This window comes from Gymnoscopelus braueri, assembly GCF_963280865.1.
Source record: "Gymnoscopelus braueri genome assembly, chromosome: 7".
In the NCBI taxonomy this organism is placed as follows: domain Eukaryota; kingdom Metazoa; phylum Chordata; class Actinopteri; order Myctophiformes; family Myctophidae; genus Gymnoscopelus; species Gymnoscopelus braueri.
Genome location: NC_137608.1, coordinates 55,607,576 through 55,629,809, shown reverse-complemented (window position 1 = coordinate 55,629,809; position 22,234 = coordinate 55,607,576). Strand labels below are relative to the sequence as shown.

Sequence of the window (22,234 nt, the reverse complement as noted above, 5' to 3'; positions counted from 1 at the left end):
AGTTTCACATGTACGCTAGACGGGGGAATAAATGAGACACACACACACTAACGTAGGCTATATAGTATGTTTTACTTTTACATACATGAACACACACACTAACGTAGGCTATATAGTATGTTTTTCATACATGAACACACACACTAACGTAGGCTATATAGTATGTTTTTCATACATGAGCACACACACTAACGTAGGCTATATAGTATGTTTTACATACATGAACACACACACTAACGTAGGCTATATAGTATGTTTTACATACATGAACACACACACTAACGTAGGCTATATAGTATGTTTTTCATACATGAGACACACACACTAACGTAGGCTATATAGTATGTTTTTCATACATGAGACACACACACTAACGTAGGCTATATAGTATGTTTTTCATACATGAACACACACACTAACGTAGGCTATATAGTATGTTTTTCATACATGAACACACACACTAACGTAGGCTATATAGTATGTTTTTCATACATGAACACACACACTAACGTAGGCTATATAGTATGTTTTACATACATGAACACACACACTAACGTAGGCTATATAGTATGTTTTACATACATGAACACACACACTAACGTAGGCTATATAGTATGTTTTACATACATGAACACACACACTAACGTAGGCTATATAGTATGTTTTACATACATGAACACACACACTAACGTAGGCTATATAGTATGTTTTTCATACATGAACACACACACTAACGTAGGCTATATAGTATGTTTTTCATACATGAGACACACAACTGAATCAGTTGTGTGAAGCTCCTCCCATGTGGCTTCCTGCTGTAAATGTAGCTTTGGGGAGGAGGGGGGTTGAGTGGCCCCGCCCCACTCATTAACTATTCTATTGTTATTTAATTAGCTTCCAATGGTTCTTAATCACTTGTCCCATTCACCTGAAGACGCTCCCTCGTCTCTCACAGTGATTTGCAGTCAGTGTGTGGGCTGCTAGCAGTGGTGGAAAGTAACTGAGTAGATTTACTTAAGTACTGTACTTAAGTACAATTTTGAGGTATTTGTACTTTACTTGAGTCTTCCCAGTTTTCAATACTTTTACTTCTACTCCACTACATCTCTGATCCAAATATTGTACTTTTACTCCACTACATTTACTTTAAAACTTTAGTTACTACTTGCTTTGTAGATTTTGATTATTATTACAAAACATACATTAACCACTTCAGCCCTATATACATTTTGGCCATTTGAAAATAGCAGATCTACAAGCTCACAATGTGTTGTGATGCGACGCATTGTGAGCTAGTAGATCTGCTATTGGATCTGCTATAAGGATTTTCATACATTTGAAAACTTGAAAGGGACATTTTGCACAATAATGAGTACTTTTACTTTTGGTACTTAAATTATATTTTCATACCAATACTTTTGTACTTTTACTCAAGTACATTTTGAATTCTGGACTTACTTGTAACAGAGTATTACTATATTGCAGAATTGATACTTTTACTTAATTACTTGTAAAACATTTGAGTACTTTTTTTCCACCACTGGCTGCTAGTAGCCCCGCCTTCCTCCTATTACTCTGTGGCTGTGGCTCACACACACACACACACACACACACACACACACACACACACACACACACACACACACACACACACACACACACACACACACACACACACACACACACAAACCTATTTTAGACTTTATGTAGTGACATATTTGGCCGATAGGGGGCAGTTCGCCTAGTGTTGATATTATACAGATGATAATAGAACTGAACATTAAATACATTTTTAATTGTCTATTTCCAGATGGATATGTGTTATATCAGGCTCACCGCTGTGTGTTTAACTCCAGTGAGCTGAAGGACATACAGTACATACAGTCATTGAATTTCGATGGTGATGAGTTCCTCAGGTGGGACAGTAGAGTAGATCAGTGGGTTGGATACACTGAGTTTGGTGTGAAGAACGCAGAGCGCCTCAATAAAGATCCTGGAACACTGGCTTATTGGAGAGCACAACGAGAGATATTCTGCAAACGCAACACTGAGCTCTCCTACTCCTCTGTTCTGAACAAGAGAGGTGAGCTGATCTCAGAGCAGCACTCAACACTCATCACCTCATAGCGTGTCCAGGCCTGGACCCCTTAACCCATTCAATCCGGGGACGCATCTCTGTCATTTTAGATTTCTTTAGCTATTAAAAAATAGCAGATCTACAAGCTCATCGCGCGGCACCGAGTGCCGCGCGATGAGCTTGTAGATCTGCTATTTTTTTTTAATCTTGACAATGTGTGCAAATCTTTGAATATATATTTTATAACGTGAACATTTGTAACTCTGTTTAAATTACATTATATATCTCTGCTGCCATTTGGTGGCCAAACACTGACACTTACAGTTACAATTTACAATGTAGGCATTTATCAGACGCTCTTAAAGAGTGATTTACAGTAAGCAAGGAAAACACAAGGTAATACATCAAATGCATATAAATAGTCATAAGTAAACCAAGAACCTATCATCAGTCTAAACAGTATAATATCAAACAAGCGTTTCACTGTTTCAGCTCAGCCCTGCACATGAACTCTGCAGCCGCACTGAGGCCCCTGCTGGAAAGCATCCCAGCCCAAACATTAATGTAACTAATAATTGGGCCACGCGACCCTGAAATGACCGTAATAATCCTACAATGGGAGCGAAAAAAAGAGCAAAAAAAAAAAACCTTTTTTTTTTTTTTTTTGGGTGGCCCAGTGGCCCACTGGGCCGCGGCCCACCGGGCATTTGCCCGGTACGCCAAATGGCCAGTCCACCCCTGTATGGGGGTGTCATACCTTTGGTTGCTTTGTAGGCCAACATCAGTGTTTTGTACTCTGTGAGGGCAGCAACTGGGAGCCAATGGAGGGAGAGGAGAACGGGGGAGATACATTTTTGCTGGTTGATGACCAAGCGTTTTGCAGCTTTCTGGATCATTTGGATCTCATTTGGATGATATACAATTATTAATGATAATGACATTTTCCTATGACTGATATATAATAATGATAATGATAATGATGATGATAATAATAATGATAATGATAATGATAATGATAATGATAATGATAATGATAATGATGATGATAATAATAATGATAATAATAATGATAATGATAATAATAATGATAATGATAATGATGATGATAATAATAATGATAATAATAATGATAATGATAATGATAATGATAATCATCTTTTTTAGGAGTGGAGCCCAAAGTGAGACTGAAGTCAGAGACTCCCCCTCGTCGTGGTGAACACACTCACATGCTGAGGTGCAGCAGCTACGACTTCTATCCTAAAGTGATCCTGGTGACCTGGTGGATAGGTCAAGAACCTTTGACCTCTGGTCTCTCCTCTACCGATGAGCTGTCTGATGGAGACTGGTACTACCAGTACCACTCCTACCTGGAGTACACACCCAGGTACACACCTAACAGACACCTATACATAGAAATACACACCTCTACTGGTACTACCAGTACCACTCCTACCTGGAGTACACACCCAGGTACACACCTAACAGACACCTATACATAGAAATACACACCTCTACTGGTACTACCAGTACCACTCCTACCTGGAGTACACACCCAGGTACACACCTAACAGACACCTATACATATAATACACACCTCTACTGGTACTACCAGTACCACTCCTACCTGGAGTACACACCCAGGTACCTAACAGACACCTATACATAGAAATATACACTTAGTAGACACTTATACATATATTCTTTAAAAATAAAACACGTGTTACTCACTTGCTGAAAATGGGCCATTAATTGGTAGGCTAATAATACTAAGTCACACACACACACACACACACACACACACACACACACACACACACACACACACACACACACACACACACACACACACACACACACACACACACACACACACACACACACACACACACACACACATACAGGAATACGCTATTACGTGTGTATCTCGTTACTAAGTTTCTTCTGCCCCTTACCATCCTGTGTGTGTGTGTGTGTGTGTGTGTGTGTGTGTGTGTGTGTGTGTGTGTGTGTGTGTTACAGATCAGGAGAGAAGATCACATGCATGGTGGAACATCCCAGCCTGACCGCGCCTATCAAGATAGACTGGGGTCAGTTACTGTAATCTACTGTAATCTACTGTATTCTACTGTAATCTACTGTATTCTACTGTAATATACTGTATTCTACTGTAGTGTACTGTAATCTACTGTATTCTACTGTAATCTACTGTAGTGTACTGTAATCTACTGTATTCTAATGTAAGTGTTACACTACACTCTGTTTTAACACATTTCCTGCCATTGACGTAGATCTACGTCGATTAAATTATTTTTTTGAAAATTCCATAATGATCATTGTTTACTAATGGCTGCAGGTACAAAGACACTTATAGAATTTATAACATTTATTAATTTAAAGTATGAGAACAGTCCTGAGAGATGGAACTGGTCTTATAAACTGCTCAAAAGAAGTTCGGAAACTTAACTTCGGTCAATTATATCTCCCCTTTAATAATACCAATTGGTATTGTGTTTTATATCATTCTTATCGTTGATTAGTCACCTTTACAAGGAGGTACAGCTTGTAAGGATTGGGCATTCGTGGAATGAGCAACACAGCTAAACGTGTGGGTAGCGCCTCCAAAAAATGTGCCAAAATCACCCAATATGCTTCTGTTGGTAATCGCTCTTGTTTTGAGCAACCTGCCAGCACACACCTGCTGAGAGGTGTGTGCCAGTAGTCACAGGTGTGTGAATGCCTCACAGGTGAGTGACTGGCACCTGAACATGGGTTCTGCAACTTTGTTGAGTTGGAGTGTGTATGCTCCAAGCAGCAACACTGCCCCCATGGAAAGATGCCACGTTTGTCCCTTCAGGATAAGGCCTGTGCAATAGGGCAAGTGAAGCTGGTGTTCCGTTACGCAGATTACGCATTATTTGATGCCAGCCCTGGTACCATTTGCAGGCAGGTGTGTGCCAGTCACAGGTGTGACTGGCACCTGAGCATGGGCCCTGCAACTTTGACATCTGTCTTTGGTTCCGTTGTGCAAATCTGGCCTGTAAATCTATGGTTCCTCAGTTAAGCAAGGGGTCTTGGGTTGTTGTCTTCCTTGTTGACTTCACCAGTCTCACAGAACTTGGTCCTAAGTTTGCAAATGGTACCAGGGCTGACACCAAATAATGCTGTCACTATTTGTATTTATATCAGTGGTTTTCAAACTTTTTCTTGTCAAGGACCCCCAAAATTACTGCTGATCCCCATCAAATCCCCCCCAGAAGCAAAGATTTGAGTTGAAAAAAAATGTTTTAAACATATATATACAGTATATAATTATAAAGATTTGCAAAAATGTTCACGATTTTTCAAAAATAGCAGATCTGCTATTTTTTAATAGCCAAAGTATAAAATAATGGTTTTAGCTCAAATCCAAAATGACAGATGATTCCATGTCAGAGTCAGTGAAGAACAAGGTGTTTTAATCTACTGTAATAATATATCATATCATTAATATAATATTTGTATTGTCAGATGACTCCATGCCAGAGTCAGTGAAGAACAAGGTGGCCATGGGAGCATCAGGTCTGGTTCTGGGTCTGGTCTTGTTCCTGTCTGGATTCATCTACTTCCAGTGGAAGAAACGAGGTGATTAACATGTTTAATTAACATGTTCAATTAACATATTTAATTAGCATGTTTAATTAACATGTTTTATTAACATGTTTTATTAACATGTTTTATTAACATGTTTCATTAACGTGTTTCATTAATTGTTATAATAACAGTGGAATAAATGAGGTCAGATCAACAGAGGATCACATGACATGTGGAACCCTCACAGAAATGCAAACAAACAAACAAACAAACATGTAAAGCCACAACCTAAACTGGTTTATATTGGTTTAGAACCTTAACCGGTTTAGACCAGTTTAGACGACCGATTTATTTGTGTGTGTGTTTTAACTGTCTCTCTTCTTCTTCTATCAGGTCGTATTCTGGTGCCGACAACCAATGACGATCTTTAGCCCAATGGAAAGTGTAAGAAAGATATTTATTAACTACTAAACTAACGTAAGCAACTTATAGATAACTGAACATAAAGAGACATCATAACAGTAAAGGATCCAATGAGGTGTGGAGTCAGTGAATCAGTGGTGTTAAGTGTGGATGAGTGGAAGGGTGTGTGGATGGAAAGAATAATCAAATAGAACAGAACAAAAGCATGGGGAGCAGCTGAAGAGGACACAGTCCTCTCTCCTCTGGATCTCAATCAAGACCGATCATGGGCTGGCTTTTATACACTCCTGGAGGCACCGGGCCCAGGTGCTCTCCAATGAGCCATTAGTAGATAGACTGCCCCACCCTGTTCACCTAGAGGGAACAGCATGAGCAGAGCACACTCCCATAACTCCATATAAGGGAGTGGGGCATTACAGTATAAAAGTGTATATAGAACTATAAAACATACACAAAACAACATGCTTGTGTAAGAAGTGAAACAACTAGCCTGGTAAACCATCCCGGTCGCGTGAATTCACATTATCTTGTGTCTTCTTCTTCATTTATTTTAATAATGAATCTAATAATCAAATGTACTAATCAAATGATTTGTTGTATCAGACAACACTGATGACAATGTGGCCAGATAGGGGGGGGTAGTTTGGACAAATCATCATCAATCAAATATAAAAATGTTTTACATGACACAGGAGTTTAGATCCCATAGCCTGAGAGGACATTCAGATGCAGGAGTTTAGATCCCATAGCCTGAGAGGACGTTCGGGTGATTCAGTCAGGAAAAGAAGTGCCTGTGATTCAGTTCAGTGAAGAGACGACACAATGCAGACAAACTCTGAACCAATCATTTGAAATAAACATTTCAGTGAACTGTACCAATGATTCAGTTCATTGAACACAACATTTCAATGAACAGAACCCAATGATTCAGTTCATTGAACACAACATTTCAGTGAACAGAACCCAATGATTCAGTTCATTGAAAACACTGATCATTCCATCACTACCAGGATCAAAGACAGGACCTTGTGGTCCAAAGGAGAGTGTTCTACCAACTGAGCTGCCCTTCCTACTAAGATACACTATTGACAAAGTATTGGTCAAATGTTGTTTGAATGGACTGAGTTGTTTCTACTTTGATGGTTACTGTAGTTGCAGGGAGGCTGCTGGGAGGTTAGGTTTTTAACTAGTTTACTAATAACTTGTTCATGATCTATTAACTATTTATAGCATAATTTTAAATCATTAAATCATTAACCACTAACAATCATTTAACAAGTCATGAATAACACATTAATTAATAATTTGGGAATGATTAATTCACTATTATAAGGTAGGGTTATTCTAAAGTGTTAACATGTTCACACAGTTAATACATTCTGATTCTTATTGGTTTATTGTCTTTTCACAGAACACCTGGGTGTGTTTTTCAGAGAAACAGAGAGTCGTCGCAGCCCCCAGGTGGAGAGAGGAGGCAATACATGTGTGTCCATTCAGCTTTTAAATACTTTTAAATACAGCAGCACAATGATGACATCATCAACCTTTTAAATAATCATAACAGCAGCATAATGATGACATCATCAACCTTTTTCACAGATGTCTCTTTTAAACAATTAGAAATGGTAATTGGCCAGCCAAGGCTAACAATAATTAGTGTGGAGTTTCCCAGTGTTTCGCCCAGGTCGACGTGGTTTTGAGGTGAGGTTAAGATTAGGGTTAAGTTTATAGACATTTTTTTTGTGAGGTTAAAGGTCAGGGTTTAGGCGCCACCTGGGCGACACACCAAAGGAAGAGGGAGTCCCAATTAGTGTGGGCGGTTCATCACATTACTTTGTATAGTTTCTGTCGTCAGAAAAAAACAAACATAATATTTCAGTTCTAAACTATATTGAAACATTAAATAAATGATCTAGGGTGGTCTGAGGTGATGGGTGGACCTGGACCCTCTAGGGGTCTGAGGTGATGGGTGGACCTAGACCCTCTAGGGTGGTCTGAGGTGATGGGTGGACCTGGACTCTCTGGGGTGATGGGTGGACCTAGACTCTCTAGGGTGATGGGTGGACCTAGACCCTCTAGGGGTCTGAGGTGATGGGTGGACCTAGACCCTCTAGGGGTCTGAGGTGATGGGTGGACCTAGACCCTCTAGGGTGGTCTGAGGTGATGGGTGGACTTAGACCCTCTAGGGGTCTGGGGTGATGGGTGGACCTAGACCCTCTAAGGGTCTGGGGTGATGGGTGGACCTAGACCCTCTATGGGGGTCTGGGGTGATGGGTCCTCCCAAATTAGACAATGGTGGGCTGCCATAGTCTAAGAAATGAATGGGAAACACTGATGACATGCAATCATATATGTTAAGTAATGATTTATATGTAATCATCACTTATTTGTTTTAGCTCTTGCTCATTTAATTTTTCTATTTGTCTAATCTGTTTAATAAAGTAGGTATAGCTGATATATGTCACTTTTAACTTAGCTCTAGGTATACTCTTAGTTGCTTGTTTTAGAAGAGAATGCACTTCAGACCTCTGGTGATTAGTAGTTTTCTTGCCTATCTATGTTGATGCACTTATTGTAAGTCTCTTTACAATGACATGAAAAGTGTCTGCTAAATGACTGTAATGTAATCATTTACAATATGTAATCATGAGCAGGGGAGCAGATCTTAATTTAAGGGGGAACCACAAAAAATGACTTTCTGGAGGGAACATCAATAATATCACCAACATAGAGTTAACACTTGGATTTTAAACAAACTAATAATGTTCACAATGATTACAGTTTGTCTGACATTTAGCATTAAATAAACACCAAATCCATTTTCAATATATGAAACAAACTAATGTCAACAATAACAAAGGTTGTTCAAACTTTACTAAAGTTAAGAACACAATATGTGTCTAATTCAGACAGTTTAGATATTCCTTGGTCAGTATTATTTATCTTTCCGTTTTTCAGCTCCACTGTTGTGTTTCTATCCGTTCATATTGGCTGAACTTCACTCATTAAACTAGTTAACAGCTCTGTGGACAAGTGATGATGATGAAGATGATGAAGCTTGTGGATTCATTTATTTGGTAGTTGTTGATGATCAGGACACACGGTGCCAAAAACAAAATCTTGAAATATGTATTTTAAATGATTTAATTTATTTCTAAATACTTTATTGTGTCAGACATGTCCCCTCTTTCTCCCTGGGATCTGCACCCCTGACCATGAATGGTTTGAAGTTTAGCCGTTAGATTGTGGGTTTCATTTGCTTGGTTTGAATATCAATAAAAGAAGGAGAAACATTGTGTCACATTGAGTCACTTTGACTTCCACAAGGTCACACCAAGGACAAACCTTAGTTTACCATGTTGATGATGAAGGGACTCAGGCTTCGTTCACACGTACTCGGGTACTTTTTAAAATAAACTTAGATTTTTTGTTTTGGTTAAGATCTGTGTCTAAACGGCCCCGTTTACAAACATATCTCTGTCCACACAGCAACGTATTAAGACGTTAAAAACACAGCTGTCATCACAAGACTGTCTATTTACAGCGTCAACAACTGCAGTCTGGTGATGACAGACACATATATCTTATTAAAGATTTATCTTTGTCATTTTGAAAAGATGATAATGATAATGTCTTAAAATATACAGTAGCGCCCGGTCTGTGCTCTTCTTTGGATTTTGTGTTTTAATCCCGTCTGTGGACGATTCTGTTGGAAATTCCCAATGGTCAGTAGTGACGAAGGACATCCGGAATTACACTACATGTAAACAGGAAGTAAACGAGGGGGGGGGGGGGGGACAGACAGACAGGATTAAAACACTTCTTTATCAAAATAATATGGATTATTACATTGCACTAGAACCCTGTAGTGTGAGTTAACATTTGGGGCCAGAGGGTAAGCACCTTTTATTTTGCATTTGTACATGTTTGGACACCCTACGGGCTAGGGGCTGAAAGTCCAGTAGGAAATGGGGGGATAGTAGCTACGACTCTCGTAGATTGAAAATGTCAGAATCATAAAATGCGTTTATGAGAGTCGTAATCTACGGCTAACTGTATAGATGGTTTACAGACAAACTACCATAGGCTAGTCTACTTCAGAACGACCAGAGACGCAGGGCATCACCGGCTGGCTCCTGTCCAATGAGCAGCTCTCCACCTGGAGCGCACACTGTCCCAAAACTACTCACTATTAACTCTTTGACTGCCCTTGACGAGATTTCTCGTCTTTCTCTTAATGGCTCAGCAAGCCGTCGACGAGAAAGACGAGATTCTGTGTTTTCTGTGGTTTAACCTGGATGGGGCTTGTCCGCACCTTTTTACACTGTCTGTGTCCCTTGGATCACGTGACAACAACCAGAAGTCACGTGATAAAAAAAAAAACAAATAAAAGCCCTCATTCTACAGCTGGTCACCGTGGGTGTAGGTACGAGTGTCTGTGCAGTCTTGAGAGAGAGAGAGAGCGAGAGCATTGAGCATTGTTGACAGAGCGGATTAGTAGTTGAGTTGAGTTTTTTTATTTTTTTATTTTATTAGACTAGTTGTATATTTAGTATTTTGATTTGACTAGTAGTATACTGCTACTCATGAGTTTAGTTTGTTAGTTTGTGACTTTGTGTAGTTTGTGTACTAAAAAAGTTTGAGCCATGCCGAAGGCACCGGGCAAACGCCTCACTTCCCGAGGCTTCCCTTCTCCCCGAGGGTTCGCTTCTCCTCGAGGGTTCGCTTCTCCTCGAGGCTTCCCTTCTCCGAGAGGCTTCCCATCCCGTGGCTTCCCTTCTTCCCGTGGCAACCCTCGCAATCCCCGTGGCAAACCGACTACCCGTGGCCGTGGCAAAACTTCCCGTGGCAAGCCCCGCCGCGGTGCGCGCAGCTCCGGAGCTGGAACTGCATCTCACGGAACGGACCAGTTTCGTCAGCTAACACTGGAGGACACGATGGTGTTTAGCGTCCAGAAAAAACTCCTACCGGAGACTGATGAGGACCTATCTGATGAGGACGACAAAGAGGGGGCACCTGTTGTTCGGATCAAGGCTGAAACCACGACGACCATGCCCGCTACTGAGCTACACCGTAGTGGCAGACAGCTCCGTGAACGTGAGGCCCTTGAATCCCCATTCAACTCGCAGCCTTCCCAACCTTCGTCGGATTGTTCAGACCCCGGCGAGGCTGATGAAGTTTGGGAACCCCGGAGGGAGGACGAGGCGATCAAACGTCCTACTATTTTCGAGACTACCAGTGGTAAGAAGATTTACATTTGTATCGTGTTTGAGATGAAATCAAATGAATGTATTTATATACTGTAACTATGCATGCGCTGTATTGTGTGGTGGACTAAAAATAGCAGATCTACAAGGCGACGTGTGGTGAGCTTTGAGATTTTTTTATACAGCCACAACCAAACGTAGTGTTTATATACTGTATCTATCAATGCGATTTATTGAGTGCTGCACTAAAATAGCAGATCTGCAAGCCGGGGTGTGGTGAGCTTTGAGATCTTTTTTTATACAGCCACACACAACCAAACGTAGTGTTTATATACTGTATCTATCAATGCGATGTATTGAGTGCTGCACTAAAATAGCAGATCTACAAGCAGAGGTGTGGTGAGCTTTGAGATCTTTTTTTATACAGCCACACACAACCAAACGTAGTGTTTATATACTGTATCTATCTGCGTTCGCCTCCAGCGTTCGCGCGTCTTACTTGTATACTGTATCTATCAATGCGATTTATTGAGTGCTGCACTAAAATAGCAGATCTACAAGCAGAGGTGTGGTGAGCTTTGAGATCTTTTTTTATACAGCCACACACAACCAAACGTAGTGTTTATATACTGTATCTATCTGCGTTCGCCTCCAGCGTTCGCGCGTCTTACTTGTATACTGTATCTATCAATGCGATTTATTGAGTGCTGCACTAAAATAGCAGATCTACAAGCAGAGGTGTGGTGAGCTTTGAGATTTTTTTTATACAGCCAAACACAACCAAACGTAGTGTTTATATACTGTATCTATCCATGCGATTTATTTAAAAAAAAACGAAAAGCTCACAGTGTGAGCTTGTAGATCTGCTATTTTTACCACAAAGTTTTGGGGGGGGGCAAAAAAAATACATTTTTTTGGGGGGGTGGAAACAGCAGGTGCAAACCCCCTCCCCTCCTCTGCATGTGCCTGAACTGTCTTACATCAAAGGGATACGGTCAGGTTTTGTAAACAACCACAACAACAACGTTTAGATCATGTTGTGGATCTTCATCGGTTCATGTAAGCAATCATTGTCAAAGTTCCCTTTGATGTAAGGTCATGTAAAGTTCACTTTGATGTCATGTAAACAAGAGTTGTCAAAGTTCTCTTTGATGTCATTTTACTGACAGTAGATAGATGTACCTATACTATATCTAAATTTGATGTGTACTTATTGTAAGTCACTCTGGATAAGGGCGTCTGCTAGATGCCTAAATTGATTTGATTTTCACTGTGTTTTCAGATGATGAAGAGTTTGGTGGTTTCGGTGCTGTTGCATCTCATGGAGGTTTTGGTGCTGTTGCATCTCATGGAGGTAAGAATAATTATTATCATATACATCATAAAGTCATGGACCAGCCTGAGAATTTTTTTAAATTCATTTACCGACTACTCTAAATGTTACTACTGTGATTTCAGACGAGGAGAAGGAGAAGGAGAAGGAGAAGGAGAATGAGGAGGAGCAGCTATTACCACCTAGTGGCAGTAACAAGCGACGTAAGAACAAATGTCTTTTTCTGAACACCACACCACACAAATAAACATATGTATTTTATAGTAATTATTTATTTCTATAATTTACAGGTCGAAAGCGAAGCACGCCTGGTCCAGCTGGTTTTGGTGCTGTTGCATCTCATGGAGGTAAGAATAATTATTATATACATCATAAAGTCATGGACCATCCTGAGAAATCTTTTTTTTAATTCATTTACCGACTACTCTAAATGTTACTACTGTGATTTCAGACGAGGAGAAGGAGACTGAGGAGGAGGAGCAGTCATTACCACCTAGTGGCAGTAACAAGCGACGTAAACGTAAGAACAAGTTTATTTTTCTGAACACCACACCACACAAATAAAAACGTATGTATTTTATAGTAATGATTTATTTCTATAATTTACAGGTCGAAAGCGAAGCAGGCCTGGTCCTGCTGGTTTCGGTGCTGTTGCATCTCATGGCAGTCATGGAGGTAAGAATAATTATTATCATATACATCATAAAGTCATGGCCCAGCCTGAGAAATCTTTTTGATTCATTTACCGACTACTCTAAATGTTACTACTGTGTTTTCAGACGAGGAGCAGCAGGAGGAGGAGGAGGAGGAGCAGCCATTACCACCTCGTGGCAGTAAAAAGAGAGGTAAGAACACGTTTCTTTTTCTGAACACCACACCACACAAATAAAAACATATGTATTTTATAGTAATTATTTATTTATATAATTTACAGGTCGAAAGCGAAGCACGCCTGGTCCAGCTGGTTTTGGTGCTGTTGCATCTCATGGAGGTAAGAATAATTATCATATACATCATAAAGTCATGGCCCAGCCTGAGAAATCTTTTTGATTCATTTACCGACTACTCTAAATGTTACTATGTGTTTTCAGACGAGGAGCAGCAGGAGGAGGAGGAGGAGGAGGAGGAGCAGCCATTACCACCTCGTGGCAGTAAAAAGAGAGGTAAGAACACGTTTCTTTTTGTGAACACCACATGACACAAATAAAAACGTATGTATTTTATAGTAATTATTTTTTTCTATAATTTACAGGTCGAAAGCGAAGCAGGCCTGGTCCAGCTGTAGATGCCGATTGGAGTGACGTGAACTGGGAGCCAAGAGACATTCCCTTCACTGCACACCCTGGACCTCGTGGACCTGCTGCCGATCTGGACTCCACAGATCCAATTGACTTCATATCCCTTTTCCTGACAGATGAGCTCCTGGAGGGAATAGTCCTACAAACAAACTTGTATGCAGAGCAGTGTATAAAAACTGTAACTGAGAGTCTGCCCTATGCCAGAGCTCTGGCATGGACACCTAGGTCTCTTCTTCCTCACAGCTATTGTGCACAAACCAGAACTGGAGATGTACTGGTCAACAGAAGAGATAATCGCTACACCGTTCTTCAGCCGGACCATGTCTCGCAACCGCTTTCAGCTCATCTGGAGGTTTTTGCACTTTAGTGACAACAGCGCTGTCCATGTGAGTGGGGACAAGATGTTCAAAATCCGCCCAGTGTTGGACTATCTTGTGGGGAAATTCCAGGACTTGTACCAACCGGATCAGTGCATCTCTATTGATGAAGGTACACTACTGTTCCGCGGTCGCCTGAATTTTAAAGTTTATAACCCTCAAAAGCCAGTCAGATACGGCATAAAGAGTTACATATTGTGCGATTCCATCTCTGGGTACTGCTTCAATATGAAGCCCTATGTTGGAGAAAAGTGTACCCTAGTTGAGACTGTTGTCTTCCTTCTAGATGGTTTAGCAAACCAGGGTTATAAACTTTTTATGGATAATTTTTATAATTCTGTTGCATTGTGTAGTATTCTGCTGAAGAAGCAAACTCATGTGTGTGGTACCCTGCGTACAAACCGAGGCGAACCACCATCCATCAGTGGGGCTTCAAATTCTAACCTGCGGGTGGGTGACTACATAATGGTTCACAATGGAGAGGCAATGGTGTTTGTGTGGCGGGACAAAAGGCTGGTCAAAATGGTGTCCACATTCCACCCGTTTGGAATGGAAGAGGTGCAGGTGTGGCAGAAAGAGAAAGATAAGATGGCCAAGCAGGTGACACAACAGAGGCCTGTTGCTGTGGGGGATTACAACAAGTTTATGAACGGGGTAGACAAATTGGACCAAAATATTGTATACTATCCATTTGTTAGGAAATCCATCAAGTGGACTAACAAATTTGTAGCATACTTGTTTGAGATCTGCCTCTTCAACTCCTATGTAATTTACAGAGCAAAAAACCCACAGGGAAAGTTTAAATGTCTACTGTCCTATATGAAAAGTGTAATCACGTCGTGGACCAGGCCGAGACACCTTGGGGCCCGGGGTGAGGGAGTGGGGCACATTGTCCCTCCACCTGTGCAGAGTCTCGGTAGGGTCAGCCACACTGACCACATTGGCAGGCTAGATCGCAACGTTGCACGCCATGTCCTCACTCAGCTACCGCGAACCTCCAAAAAGAAGCAGCCAACCAGGCGATGCAGGGTGTGTACCAAAAGGAAGCTAGACAGAAAAGAGACCAGATATTTTTGTATTGGCTGTAAAGTGTCCTTGTGCAATGGCGAGTGTTACACAATTTACCATTCAGTGGAAAAATATTTCTGAATAGTCTGCTCCTTCTGTGTGTGTATAGTCCTCTTATGTGTATTGTGTATACAGTATATTCATGTCTGTCTTGATGTTGACTATGATGAATGACTAACACTGAGGAGGAAAAATAAAAGGATACAGAGAGATTTATGCTTCAGAGTCCTCTTCACTTTCTCAACTTTTTATATCTATATCACTTTTTCCTGGGTAAAGTAGCAAAGCCACCTCTCTCTTTGAGATATTTCATGTAATTTTAGTCAAAACAACTTATTCTGTGAAAATCTGAATCTGTAAAAAAAATGTAAAAAAAATTATTTATTTTGTGTGTAATTTGTTTGTAAACAACTATGGTTCACATATCTGATGCCACTGAGAAAAAAAAAATTGAAAAAAAATCATCTTTCACCATCCTGCACTAAAAGGCCCTTTTCTCAGGATTCTATTTCAAAGGGGGTGATTTTGCTGAAACCAAGCTTGCTTCAACTGCCGATAAGTAAAGAACCGCACATGCTAGCAACTCACTTTTTCTTCCTGTGTAAAGCAGACAGCCAGACCTCTCTTTTGAGATTGTGTCATTTTAGTCAAAACACAACCTATTCTGTGGGTCATCAAATATTGGTAAAAATGCTCAAATTCTCTGGCAGTGGGCTGACACTCTAATGAAAAACTCTGGCAGTCAAAGAGTTAAATGGTGATTATTGAATGATAGAAACAAGAGGAGGCTCACACACTGACACAAATATTCTATTGTCTCTGGACTTCATTGCTGGCATCTCACACCTGGCTGTAACTTTTGGTAAAGCCTTTTCTGTCAAGAGCACAAACCTTCCTACCTTATTGATGTTTTATTATAGAATGCTGATAGAATGAACACATCAGCTGTCGGGGTGCTGGGTTTAAAGAGGATCATGAAATAAACCACCTGGCTCTCATTGAATTCAAGTCATTTGTCAGGGTTTCCTTTGCCTCCCAGTGCGTAACGTAACGTTATCTCTCTCCTTAGAATAATGTGCGTTTTGGCAGACAGTGTAAACTGCAGTCCTACAGTGTTTGCCAGTGGGATTATTACCATATTCTGTGACGGTATAAACTTTCTTTGTGAAGAATGATACCATCACATCGTCCTGAATGGAATACGTTTTGTCTATTAATTTAACCCATTATGTGCTCAGTGCGCGCTCTGTGGAGACCACCTGACTGCTGCTTATTTTGCACATAAAACACAGTGCTGTCCCCGGGCCGTGACACCATGCACGTCCATGAGAGATACTGTAGAACCTCTATGGTGGTCTGAGGTGATGGGTGGACCTAGACTCTCTAGGGTGGTCTGAGGTGATGGGTGGACCTAGACTCTCTACGGTGGTCGGAGATGATGGGTGGACCTAGACTCTCTACGGTGGTCTGAGGTGATGGGTGGACCTACACTCTCTATGGTTGTCTGAGGTGATGGGTGGACCTACACTCTCTAGGGTGGTCTGAGGTGATGGGTGGACCTAAACCCTAGGGTGGTCTGAGGGGATGGGTGGACCTAAATTAGGCAATGTCGGGCCGTCACAGTGGAAACACTGATGACATGCAATCCTGTATATTAAGTAATGATTTATATGTAATCATGATCAGGGGAGCAGATCTCATTACAACTTAGGAGGGAACCACAAACAAGGAATCTTCTCATCAATAACATCCCCAACATAGAGTTAACACTAGGATTTTAAACTAACTAATAATGTTCACAATGATTACAGTTTGTCTGACATTTGGTATAAAAAACAAAACACCAAATCCATGTTCAATGCATGAAACAAACTATAATGTTATGATGTAAATAATCCATTAGAGGTTGACATCACATGATTTAACTACAAACACATGAACATGAACACATGATTAACTGCAGGTTTTACAAACATTCATTCTTTCACATTAATTAAAATCATTTGAGATTTGATTTGATTAGATTTTGGTAAAAGATATACAAGCAAAATCACAAAACAACTTAAACCCAGAATAACACATTAAAGCTTAATGAAACACTTGTTTACAATGTGGTCCTGCAGCATAACTAAACATAAATAGTCCAATAAATGTATTTAAATTCAAATGATTTGAGAAATCTAAACTAAACAGTCAGATGACCTCTGCACAGCAGGGGGTCTGACAGGACACACTGAGTTAATGATATTTACAACATTTAGGTTTGTCTGTTTATCTGATTTAATGTTGATGAGTTAAAATAGACAACACAGCACTACACACACACACACACACACACACACACACACACACACACACACACACACACACACACACACACACACACACACACAATATGTGTCTAATTCAGACAGTTTAGATATTCCTTGGTCAGTATTATTTATCTTTCCGTTTTTCAGCTCCACTGTTGTGTTTCTATCCGTTCATATTGGCTGAACTTCACTCATTAAACTAGTTAACAGCTCTGTGGACAAGTGATGATGATGAAGCTTGTGGATTCATTTATGTGTCAGTTGTTGATGATCAGGACACACGGGTGGCAAAAACAAAACCTTCACAAAGTATTGTTTACTGTATGTGAGAGTGATTTCAAAAGTGGAATCAGCTTCTATTAAATATAGATTTTGAATGATATTATTTATTTAAAAACACTTTATTGGAGGAACATGTCAGACATGTCCCCTCCTTCCCCCCTGGGATCTGCACCCCTGATCATGCAGTGGCGTCAGTTCAGCAAAAGCTAAGGTATGGCAAGGTTAGGGTTGCCAAACTTGCCAGCTATTAAAATAAGGGACACCTATCCTGGGCGCGCGGCAAAGCAGCGCGTCTAGTTTGCCTACAGGCCAAATCGATCAGTGGAGGATGCAGTGATAACTGTACTAAATACCACCTACAGTCAACTGGAGACACCACATGCATATGCAAGGATCCTTTTTGTGGACTTTTCCTCGGCTTTCAACTGCATGCAGCCCCACATTCTCTGCACCAAGCTGAAAGATCTCCAGGTGGACCCTCATATGATCCTCTGGATAATGGACTTCCTCCTCAAAAGGGAGCAGTATGTTAAGGTCAACAACTCCTCATCTTCAGTCATGACCACATCTACCGGTGCTCCCCAGGGGACAGTGATTTCCCCACTCCTTTTCTCACTGTATACCAACAACCTGAGGGGCTCGGACAGTGCGAACATGGCCGTAAAGTTTGCAGACGACACTGCTCTGGTCAACACCTCAAACAGCCCTGCTCACTTTGAGGAGGAAGCACAGAAGCTGCACCAGTGGTGTGAGGAGCACTACCTCCGGTTGAATGTGAAAAAGACAAAAGAGCTCCTCATAAGCCCCCGGAGGAAGGATGACCTCGACCCGATTCCACAGCTGACACTTGGTGGTGAGGTAGTGGAGCGGGTTAGCAGCTACAAATACCTCGGGACCACTATTGACAATGGGTTGACCTTCAATGACAACACACAGGCCATCTTTTCAAAATGTCAACAGCGGACCTACCTCCTACGAAGGCTGAGACGCATGGACGTGGCCCCTCCCATCCTTTGCAGCTTCTACATCTGCCATATAGAAAGCCTCCTTACCTTCACTTTCCTGGCTTGGTATGGGGGGCTCTCACAGACCAACAAGGCTAAGCTGCGGAGGGTGACCACCTTGGGGTCTAAGCTCTGTGGGGTACAGTGCTCTACCCTTCAGTATCTCTACGACCAGAGGACAGTGAAGAAAGCAGGAAAGATCGCGAGAGACTCTACTCATAATCTCAGCACCTGCTTTCAGGTCCTGCCCTCGGGTAGGAGATATGCTGCCTCTCTATTTAGGAAGGCAAAGGGCAGTGCCAGTTTTATCCCCTCAGCCATTAGGCTTCTAAATAAACACAAATCCCCTAATACCTGATCCACCTGGTCGAACTGGACTTGCTCGCTAATGCCCCCCCCCCCCCATGCACACACACACACACACACACACACACACACACACACACACACACACACACACACGCACACACACAGGCACCTGGACGAGCTGGACTCTGTGCTAATCGCTCCATGGACTTGAATACATGCACACACACATGAAACATACAAACACATGCTGGGTGCTCCACGCGTGTGGAGAGACAAAAGTCTCCTTTACATTTTTAGAATTTTTGTATCTTTTATAGAATTGAAGTACTTTGCTAGGTGTTTTAATTGTGGTGTTTATTTATGTATTGTCTTGTTGAATGTATGCATTGACCTGAGCAAAACAATTTTCCCTTGTGGATAATAAAGACATCTAATCTAATCTAATCTATTTAACCCATACCGAGCAGTGCGCGTTCGAGTTACACTAAAATAAAGCCGTCATGTAGGCTATTCCCATTTCCCAGTGAGACTCGGACCGTCAGACGGGCGAGTCCCGTCTCGCTCCACATTAATGAGAGATAGCCTGGAGAGAACATTAATGGATGAAGGCTGGTGTGTGTTGGACCATGGGTTAAATGTCTGATCCCCCGGTGGCCATGAAAATATAACAGCAGTGCCGCTGCACCGGTCTAAACTCCCGAGCGCTCGTATATTTTGAAAATAGCAGATCTACAAGCTCACAACGCGTCGCGATGCGATGCTGGCTTTTGAGCTTGTATATCTGCTATTTTCAATGCAGCCAGATCTACAATCTTATCTGAATGACTGTTAAAGCAAAAGCAGTTTGTTTAAATTACTTTATAACATTTTATATTTTCACAGGGATTATTTATTAGTGTAGATATACATTTATGAGTGGATTATGTGTCCAGATGCCTGTCAGACAGTCAGACAATGGTGCTCCGCAGCTCTAGGATGGAATAAACGGGTGCAGCCAACGTCAACAACTGGTCTCTACCAGACGTGAGATCTCAGCCTACGGTAGGATGAAGCCAACGTCAGGATATATTGATAAATGCCGAAAGGTGCGGTGATCTCGCCGTACGCCCATTATTTGGGCTGCACCGCGTTGATAAATGAGGGCCAATGTCTGGTGTCCATTGGGTTGCTAGTCTGCTGGTTGTGTTTATACATAATGTCTGGTGTCCATTGGGCTGCTAGTCTGCTGGTTGTGTTTAAACATAATGTCTGGTGTCCATTGGGCTGCTAGTCTGCTGGTTGTGTTTATACATAATGTCTGGTGTCCATTGGGCTGCTAGTCTGCTGGTTGTGTTTTATACATAATGTCTGGTGTCCATTGGGCTGCTAGTCTGCTGGTTGTGTTTATACATAATGTCTGGTGTCCATTGGGCTGCTAGTCTGCTGGTTGTGTTTATACATAATGTCTGGTGTCCATTGGGCTGCTAGTCTGCTGGTTGTGTTTATACATAATGTCTGGTGTCCATTGGGCTGCTAGTCTGCTGGTTGTGTTTATACATAATGTCTGGTGTCCATTGGGCTGCTAGTCTGCTGGTTGTGTTTATACATAATGTCTGGTGTCCATTGGGCTGCTAGTCTGCTGGTTGTGTTTATACATAATGTCTGGTGTCCATTGGGCTGCTAGTCTGCTGGTTGTGTTTATACATAATGTCTGGTGTCCATTGGGCTGCTAGTCTGCTGGTTGTGCAGAGGCTGTGAAACCTTTCTTTCAATCAGGATGTCTGGAAACAGTCCTATTCATGAACCATATTAACTTATAGACAATTGGCTCCAAACCAGTTCTTCACTATGTTGCCCACCTGAGCATGTAAGTTATTAAAGTTGAATAAAGTTATTAACTGCTACATATGAGCAGGGACGCAGGAGGAGGGGGGGCAGGGGGGTTTGAACATACTCAGTTCCATTGGGGGGGGGGGGGGGGGTATCTCCCCCCAGTTTTGGGATGAAGAAAAAAGAAAAAAAAACTCTGACATCTACACTTCATGGAGTAATTTGTGAGCGGTGCAACCGCTCCTATAAGAGGGTTTAGGACCCATCCGTGGTGAAAGTTTTTCTTTCCGTCGTGAAAATGTGTCTTTCGCTGTGACGCCATGCTGTGGAAAACACGCCCATAGGCTAAGCTTCGCAGGATGTGCTGTGATTGGCTACCGAGATGCATGATGAAATTAACTTCAAACTTCGCAGACGCGCTGTGATTGGCTAGCGAGACGCATGATGAAAGTAATAATAATGTAAAAAATGTAAGAACCGTAATAACTGTAATAACTCATAAATAGCACCGCTCACTTCACACTGGGTGTGATTTTTTTGTACCGAATTAACCAAATTAAAGTAACAAAACCCTCCCAAAAAGTAACAAACCTTAAAATGTCCGTGCGCACACGCTGTGCACACAATGCCCTCTGTGTCCCTGCATATGAGGACAAAAGCATGAGAATAAGTGCAAAATGTGAATGTTAATGAAGCAGCAAAATTGCACACATTCAAACGTATGTAGATGAGTATTATCATGAGATGATCTTATCTTAAAGTGTACTTTATAAAACATGTCCATGAACATAGTGGCATTCATTCATCTGAAGGTATCTATTAGAAAAGAAAAATATATGTATTGGTACAACTGAAACATAGGCATGTTTGGAGACATGTTTGGTTTGGAAATGTGGAAAGGTATTAAAAACTATCTCCCTGTTTTCCTTCTTTTGATAAAGCCCCCAAATCCACCTCCTTCCCAGTGTAAAACTAGTTTCTCCTTTTTCTTTGCGAAATATAAACATTTTTCTCAAATGTGTTTCCATTCAGGGCTTTATGCGCAAAATCAAAAATGTGCATAACAAGTGGCTGATGGAAACCCCACCCAGCCAATCACTACTCAATACCTTCAACAACACAACCCCACCCAGCCAATCACTACTCAATACCTTCAACAACACAA

General features: G+C 41.3%; 1 protein-coding gene across 1 annotated transcript in view; it reads left to right on the top strand.

Annotated features, from left to right (window-relative positions):
• The window catches only part of LOC308089524 (H-2 class II histocompatibility antigen, E-S beta chain-like), a 136,599-nt gene that overhangs the window by 1,067 nt on the left and 113,298 nt on the right, over window positions 1–22,234 (top strand). The window lies entirely within an intron of this gene.